Source organism: Corylus avellana, chromosome 5 (assembly GCF_965113065.1).
Source record: "Corylus avellana chromosome 5, dhCorAvel1.hap1.2, whole genome shotgun sequence".
NCBI classification, from domain to species: domain Eukaryota; kingdom Viridiplantae; phylum Streptophyta; class Magnoliopsida; order Fagales; family Betulaceae; genus Corylus; species Corylus avellana.
This window is the reverse complement of record NC_142494.1, coordinates 20,985,775-20,995,156: the sequence shown is the minus strand read 5'-3', so window position 1 is coordinate 20,995,156 and position 9,382 is coordinate 20,985,775.

Below are 9,382 nucleotides of genomic sequence, written 5' to 3'. Positions count from 1 at the left end.
AAAGTTAATGTCAAATTATAAGTCATACTTTTGTTTGTAGATGTGTTAAAAATGGAGGCTTATAGACAATGTTACTTATTTTTCTATTATAAAGAAATTTCCTTGTTAGTAATTTGGCCATAAAACTGCCATTATATGCTAATGTTATCCAAACACTCAATTGATAAAAAAAAAAACTTTTTTAACATGTTTTACCAAACGTCTGTGCAATTTTAAAAAGTAGTAATTTTAAAAGCACAAATTTTAAAATTTCACTTCTAAACAGGCACTTAGTTGGAGGTGCCATGTCAATATTGTTTGGCAATTGTAGGATAAAAATATATTATCTAACATTGCTCAAGAATTAAAAATATAGGATTTCTCTCTTCTTGTGTAAACATGTTAAAAAAAAAATGGGGATGAGCCGATGAGGTCCCTTCCCTTTCAAAAGGTTTGTTTCTCGCCATCGCTTGTTATCTTCGCCTTTCGCCATCATTTAGTTCGGTTTACTTTTTGTTGATTTAATGAACCTTTAATGTATTTGTTTGAAGAGGAATGTTACGGTTTTTCTTAATGTTTTTCTAATGTTGTCTTGGATTTACAAAGAGGTACCGTGAGGCGGCTACTTAAAAAAAATTCCCCGCCCTTGGGGAACTTTTCTGGAAATTTTTAATTTTGTTGTCAGGTTAGTCTAGCTTTGAATTTTTTTTTTTTTTTTTTTTTTGTTAAAGAGAGTTAAAATATGGAAAAAGGATTTTGTCAAACCATTCTCTTGGGAATTCCTTATAGGTTGTTGGCCATACATTAATTTCAATGCAGATTCCAAATTTTGGTTAGGCTATTTTGACAGTTATACAGAATTTTCTGTCAAATTTACTGTTGTTGCCAGATTTGTCGCCATTTTTGAATTTTGAAAGCATATTTGCATTTTGGAGAGAGGATTTGTCAAACTCCCCATTTCAAAACTTCTTTGGTCGACCATCCAATACAAGGAAAGTGAGGTTGATTCTCCTATTTTTGAGGTTACGAGAGCACTAACAGCAAATGTCTTATATGTTATTATTATTATTTTTCTCCTTTCCTTATTCTCTATATTTAACCAACCCTCGAGGGTTGTTACAGTTTTCTCAATCTGTCTTTTGGTTCCCTATACATTATTTTAATATGAACATTTCTCTTTCCTCTATCCTTTTTTATCTTTATGTCTTTAATTGGGATTGTGAAAAAATTGAGGGTAGGTAGAGAACTTGTATTTTGTGAAAAAATAATATTTTAATGGTATATGGAAATGTAAGGGAAACTATTGTGAAATATTTTCATAGGGAAGCAAAAAGTAGTTTTATTCTTTATAAACTTAGGGAAAATTAAAGGAAAATTGCTGCTAGTTCTCTGAGAAAGGCAAGCCGAATTTTGTTTTAAGGAAATAAATTATTTTGTCTATTTTCTCATTCAAAATTAATTTAAGAAAACATCAAGAGTGGCCTATTCTAATATAGGCCCAAATAAATGGGCATGGACACTCTTAAGCCCAAGGTATTGGGTTCATTTAAGGCCCAATGGGTTGTTCCATTTAATCTCTCAATGACATCAACAGAAGTAAATCCTATCACAATTACCAAGTTGGTAATATGTGAATTAGAGGAGTGCTAAGCTTACAAATAATTTTTATAAAAAAAATTTTACAAATTAATATGGCACAACATGATTAGGTTTTTCAAAATTTGAACTTATCTTATGTCCAATTATGTTGTGTCACATCAGTTTTTTAAAGTTTTTCTGTAAAATTTATTTATAAGCCTAACATTCCTCTGTGAGTTATGACACTACAAGTCTACAACTACTACTTAATTAGGAGATCAACTGAAAGAGAGAAATCAAGGTGAGATCAACTAAAAGAGAGAAATCAAGGTAATGCCAACTGAAAAGAGAAATCAAGGTGAGATCAACTGAAAGAGAGAAATCAAGGTGTCATACTTTAGTAGTTATGACTATCAATATTATTATAATAATATGCAACATAAGTCAAAACTTGGAAATGGAAGATTCAGATTCTCAACAATTCGAAGAGTAATTGTGAAAGAGTCTTTAGGGTGCTTATCTGCCCCAATATGTGAGCAGACTATTTTGAGATAGCTTGAACAAGTGAGTTTCATAGGAATTCGATGACATTTACTGTTTGAATTGTTAGCAGTTCAAACAACAAAATTGTTAAAAATCTCTATTAAAAAAATGGGTGAGTTAGAGACGACTAGACAAAAGATTAGGATGACTGCGCATGCCTAGATCGATCTTAGCTCAAATCTTGGATGGAAATATTCCCCTAAAATGCCCAATTTCATGTTAGATTTGTGTTGTTCAATGAATTTGCCAAAAAAAAAAAAAAAAATCAGCTGTATATGATGATCGATAATCATTTCATGAAAGAATCCTAACATTTGTTTCTATCCTATCTTTGGATTTGGTCTGAAAAGAAAACTCTAGTTGCTCCCTAGAAGAGGTAATAATCCCCACATAGCTAGCAAGGGTAAACCTAATGAGTCAAATCAACCCACTAACCCTAACAAAAGGGTCAACAAGAAAATCACACTAGAAGACCGTTAACATTGGTGGAGACCACAGCAAATTTGTCTGCTTCAAAATCGAGTACAATAATATGTTTAGGTGAACGGCCAAAAAAAAGAAAAGAAAAAGATGTAATTATGGGATGAGAGGAATACAAGAAAAAGTATAATTACATATGTAATGATCATAAATGATGGTTATTGGATGAGATTATTTGAGATTTGATGGAGCACAATCATTCTTTTCCTTCATCCATCCTCTGGTTTAATTCATTTCTAACAACAAAGATTTGAAAATTAATTAAAATAAGTGATTCTGGTGGGATGGAATATTCCTGCTTTTGGAGCTTGAATGAGTAGTACTCATGTTTTAGGTAGCTAGCGGGAATTTCATTAATTTCAATAAGAAATATTCTTATTATTATTATTATTATTATTTTGAAAATGATACTAAATAGTAAATAATAATACCCAAGCTTTCAGACGCAGTACAAAATAATTACTTTTAACCAGCTCTCAAATTTGACATTTGACATCTCACTTGCAAAGAGACTTTTGGTCACTTTACATGATTATTTTGTTGCAATTTACGTCATCTGTTATTTTTGGTGTTAAAATAGCCAGTAATTTTTTTTTTAAGTGAATTCTCATGCGGTAACTCGGAAATGACCGTATCATGAAGAACAACATGATATTCGTCTATCCAGTTGTTCTCCACGTCTTGTTGGACGGCTGCTTTTTGCCAAGAGATGGACTCTCATACTTGCTTCTCTCCTACTCTTAGTATGCAGCACTTGCGAGGATCAGAGACTATTCAGAAGTAATTTCGAATCATTTATCGAATTCCCATATCTGCTCTATTATTGCTCTTCTTTATGCAGTGCATGTATAGTACGATCTCCAAAGCATCACCTTTTAGGTTAACATTGTGAAGACCCAGATCTCTGCTCTATAAATTTACTCAATTATGGTGTAAACTATTAACCGTTAAAAAAATAATAATAAATAAAAGGTAACAAAGTGGCAATTTAAGTAATTAAAGTAAAAAAATTTCTACATGGGAGGGATCATGCATGCAACTTTCTAACCATTTAAATGCAAAAATCTAATAGAGGGTGCAAATTACAACAAAAAATGATAAATTTAAATAAACTACCAATTAACTTTATTTCCCATGATTTCTTTGAATATTCAATCATATGCAATGCACCGATCGAGGGGGTTAGAATTTTTTTTTTTTTTTAATTTTTTTTTTTGTTGAAGTGGAAATATTTAAGAAAAAGTCAATCACGTGAAAGAGAAGGCAACGAGTGAAACAGATTCTAGAGATAAAAATCTATGAGAAATTATTTATTTAATCTCTATTGTCATATATGTGGATTGTTTAATGGTGATATATATATATATATATTGTTTTTGTCTTATAGATTAGGGGCCACACCAATACGATTACCAATTGTGCAAAGGGTTAGTGGGGGAGAAAAATATGGAGAGAGAGAAGAGACTTTTTTGTTTGACCCCGAGTATGTCGGGAAGGGGCCAAGGTTGTTAACAATCGCATGTAGCATGTGATGGAATGAGTAGAGTCTATAATCGCATGGAATGGAATTGAATGAAAATCTCTTTTTTATTTTTTTATTGTGTGGATATTTCATTTCATATTACAGGAATGTATTATGTAAGCACTGTCATCATAACACATCACAAGAAATTGACATTATACAAGATGGTAGGTAGAGAAAGAACAAAATGGAAGAAAAGCAGCCATATATATATATATATATATATATATTGGTAAAGTCTATTTAACCCCCTCAAACTACCACCCTAATAATAATGTACCCTCAATTTTAAAAAAATGACGAAATTAACCTTACTAAAATAAAAACAAAAATACTAAAATTTAATTTTTTTTTTTCAAAATTTTAAGGGTATTTTTGTCTTATTAAAAATTATATATCGGTAATTTCATCATTTTGCTAACATGAGGAGGGGTACATTGTCATTATTTTGGTAGTTTTGAGGATAAATTGTCGTAACTGATAGTTTGGAGGGTAGATTGTCATTGAGGTGCTAGTTTGAGGGGGTGGTTAAGTGTACTTTACCCTATATATATATATATATATATATATATGAGATATTTAACAAAAGGCTGTTTAAATTAGACAAATATGTAATATTAAATAGAAAGAATTTCTTTTTCTTTTTCTTTTCTGCCTCATAAGAGATTCAAATGTTTAATACATACAATTTTCAAGTCAAAATTGTGTTCCATCGTTGCCTCTATATTAATTCCTATTAATCATTTTACTATAATTAGAATTTGGTAAATTAGCATATAAATACATTATGGATATACAATGTGGCATAAAGGAAGGAAATTAGATGGATTACTTGTTACTTGGTAATGCTATAAAGCTAATTAAAGGTTTTGAGTTCGAACTTTGTTTTCACGTGTTGGCCTCACTTGATATTAGGATAAATCATTCAATTAATATTCTAGTATTCCCCCCTAATATGTGAGACCCTAACACATATAATATTTAATTGAAATGATTTGAGGTAAATTGATAGATACCAAGTTCAAACTCAAGATCTTTTATGCTGATAGTATGTTAAAATTTTCACTTATCCCAAAAAAGTTAAGCCGATAGGAATAGATGAATTGAATTATTTAATTTATATTCTAACATTCCTCGTGACGTGCATGGGCTCAAACTATTTCTTAATAAGCTTTCCAACACATAAAATATTTAATTGAAATTAATGAGAGAAGAATGATGAAATCAAAATTCAAACTCACATTCTTTAAGATTTTTGTTCAGATAATTAATGATCGCCGCTTGTTTCAAAAACTTAATAAGTGATCATTTAACGGGTAATAACTCACAGAGAAAGGCAAAGAAGCTAGGGTCACCAGCTAGCAATGAATACTGCCAATCAATTTCAATATGATCTAGATTGGATGGGGTTGAAATTTTTAAAATAAGAAATAAGATTGGTATAAGTGCAAAGAAAAAGAGATGGAGATGATAAAAGTAAAGTTAATAATGAGGGAACATGAAAGGGGTAAAGATTCTTGTAGAAAGAAAGGCTTGTCCTATACTAATCATTATATCTCCAATTCCCACTTTAACAATAAGATGAGTGGAGTGAACATTAATGGAGAGCCATCACCCATACCATACGAGTGAAAATGCTTTTTCTTTCTTTCTTTCTTTCTAGTTGGTGAGCAGTCACCAATATTGTTCTGCCTTGCCGACAGGATTCCATTGTCTCTTCAGCAAATTGAGTACACCAAACCCAAATACACTCATTCTACTCTACAACTCCTTCACCCAACCAACCTTCTTCAAAAGAGGTGGGGTGGGAGGTAGGGAGAAATCATTTTTCTTTTCTTTTTTTCTTTATTTTCACCTTTTTTTACTCTTTTTTGCACTTTTTTACTTGTACCCACTTGCCTATACTTACTTCACCTAATTTTACTGCTTCAGAAGGTGACTGGTGGATAAATTTAAAGCATACAGTATTTGTGTGAGAGAGAGAGAGACAGAGAGAGAGAGAGAGAGAGAGAGAGGGAGGGGAGTCAAACTGCTTTGATGGGTTGCATATGATATGAAAATATGGTAAGCCAGCTAGGGTTTATTGAAAAGCATTTGATTTTTGTGTTTCAACTGTCTAATTAAATTTAATTTGATTAAGATTACCATCCAAAGATGTGAGATAGAGTGATAGCTATAAGAGCATTGCTTCTCACTGCTATCGGAATTCAAAATACACTGTTTTCCTAGCATTGTGTGTTTTTGTTCTCTTAGATCTTTTATATTCTTAGGGCACGTTTGGTATGCGAAATGACCATTTCATTGAAAAAAGGAATCGTTATTATTGATGATGTAAGAAATTGAAATAAAGTACTTTAGTTTGGTTAATTCTAACACTAGAATATATAGAACATTGAATATATATTCATTTGTTTGGTATAGTGCGTGCAATTCGTTAAGTGAATGATCATATTGTAACAAAATTTCTAAAACACCCATATAATACAGTTTTAACTTATACAAAATAAAAATAAATAAAAAATAAAAACCCTAATCCCTAAGCACTCCTTCATGAAATATTAATTCTTCTCAATCAATGAAATGACATGCTTGCCCTACTGGAGTAATGTAGAGAAACTTTTGCACCTGACAAGTTTTACTAAGAATGTCATATTTAGAGTTTCAAATCTCGGTTTTTTAGAATGATTATTTCTTTCTTACTGTTTATCTTTGTAAAGATCAGAGAGCGGCTTTCTGGGATATACAAGGGAGGCCATGGTTGATTTTCTGAATAAATTAAAAGCGCCCAAATTAAGTCCTCTAGCTACTACACAAGTTTTGTCAACGTGAGTTGGTACTAGGAATTTTTGTTCTGATTTTATGTAATGTTTGTTTTTATTCTTTTCCAAGAAAAATTCTTAACAACTTCAATGGTGGCAGAGAAAACCGACAAAACAAGGAATCCTCAAAAATAATTTGATTTCCAATCACAACATCAATAAACAGTACCGAAAACAACTGTCAATGCCAAAATGACCCCCACTTTCAGATTTCTTTTCTTTTGGTTTTTAGTTTTTAGTTTTTTATTTTTTCCTAATTTCTTTTGGATAGGTTGACAAAAAAAAAAAAAAAAAAGAAGAGAGGATATATATATATATATATATATATATATAGTACATGACAACTTAAAAGTCATATAAAGCAAAAAAAGCATCACCATCGGCAGAACCACCAACCTGCTGTTTATAGTCAAAATTTACATGCAAAAAAAAACAAGTTCGTTGCAGCATCCCTTTCAGCCATCTTCTGTGCCTCCTCATACCGACAAGGTCTCCTTGCTTTCACTTTGCTCAAAGCTTTTTTTAGCAATCATGGCAACCCTAAGCACATTGCTCTTGCACAACTTCAATTTTCAACGTCGAAATAACAAGTTTACAGGGAGGGTCCAACTCAATATCAGCTGGAAAATGTCACGTAGAATTGGAAAAGATAAGTTACCTGAGATGATGTGATAGACCCTAATAGAATGGATCGAACATGCTTTAGTTTTTCAAGGAACTTCACGATCACGAGTGCCTACAGTTCTTGACGGCTATACTTTTTCCGTCGTTGGTTTTCTACACGCATGTGCTACTATGATCACTTTTTATTTGAGATTACGTTTAAAAAATAGAATTTTTAAGTCAAAAAATGCAATTTTTGTCAAAAATGCGTTTTGGTCATTTTTATGCTTTTGGGATCCTTTTAAATTTTTTTACCAAATGGGTATTTTTTTTTCTTCAAACAAACTTTTTTATTGTTAAATGCATTTTTAGGCCTCTCAAATGCACACCCAAACAGACCCTTAGTAAACAAATATTCGACTGCCATAACGATTGATTTTCCCTTTTTACAAGTTCTTGTTGATCCAAATATTGATTTTCATTGTCAGATCATTCCAGTTAGTTGTATAACAATCGTATAGCAACATTCTACTAAATAGCATTACTCATAGTGAAAATTAGCCATTGTTGATCCAAATGTTGATTTTCATTGTCACATTATTCAATTAGTTGTATGACAATCCATTACACATAGAGTTAATTAAGAAGCGGATATCAGTAATAAATGCTAAAAATCCTAAATTGAACTTATTTTATAAGGGACAATGGATAAATATTATTTAAACAATTCTACCATGAAATATGGTAATAAGTCTAGGATCTTAATCCTAACAAAACATATAGGCGAATAAAAAAAATAAAAATAAAAGGGAATTGATGAAATAAAAGTAACAGAAAATTAATGTAAAAAATGAGAAAGGACCCTTACCAGCTTACTTTTCTTCGACTGTGACAAAAGCAACTGGATTTGACGTCACTCCGCATAGTGGAGGCTCTGCAATTTTAGAAAAAGACAGCAGGAGATGTGGCCGAGGAGCCAAGAAGAAGTGCTTCCTTGGCTACAACATCTTTCAATCCCTCGAGTTCTTCTGAGGTTGACCGATGTGGTGACCACTGACGTCTGGTTTGCCATTGATAACTTAACCAGATCAAGTAAAAAGCACAGCTCTGCGGCAAAAAAGATGCTTGCAAAAATTCAAAACCAGAGCTACTTTTTGTGTCCTTTTGCAAATCCCTTTTTCAAGCTATCTCAACAAGTTCTATATTCAATCAAAGCTCTAAAATGGCCAGTTCAGTCCAACCATTTAGCTGTCTCAAGTCTTTCTATCAGTAAAAAGTCAATATGGTTTTTGTTTTCTTTCTGCAATGCAATCAAAATTCCTAAATGTTCAAAAGCATTATCACACACAGATGCTTTGTAATTACGTCTGGTATTATAAATTTGCAAACCTTTGCAGGCGGTATTCTACTAATTCTGGAAAATCGCTGTCATGTTCATTTAATTAGGTATTACAAACCTTTGATGTCCTCGGTAGGACCACGCCATACAATATTTTACTATTACATGACATTACTAAATTGTTTAGATATTATTTGTAACAACCCATGAAGTGTGTTAATATCAACTGCGCCATTTAATAATCCATTTGCCAAGCGTGCTCCTGCTCTAAGTTTTTTTATTTTTTATTTTCTGTCATGTGAAGATTTAATTAGTTCTAGACAGCTTTGAACCCACGGTTTGACACTGACAACAATGTCAACATAATTCGTTCACTTGATAGTACTCATGGAGAATCGAAGAAATGATTGTCAGTTGAGTCTGAAACCCAGATAGAGTGTTCTACATGGCAACTGTTAGAAATTCTAGTATTGGAGATTATAATATTAATTGCACATCTATTCGTTTATGTATGTGGGT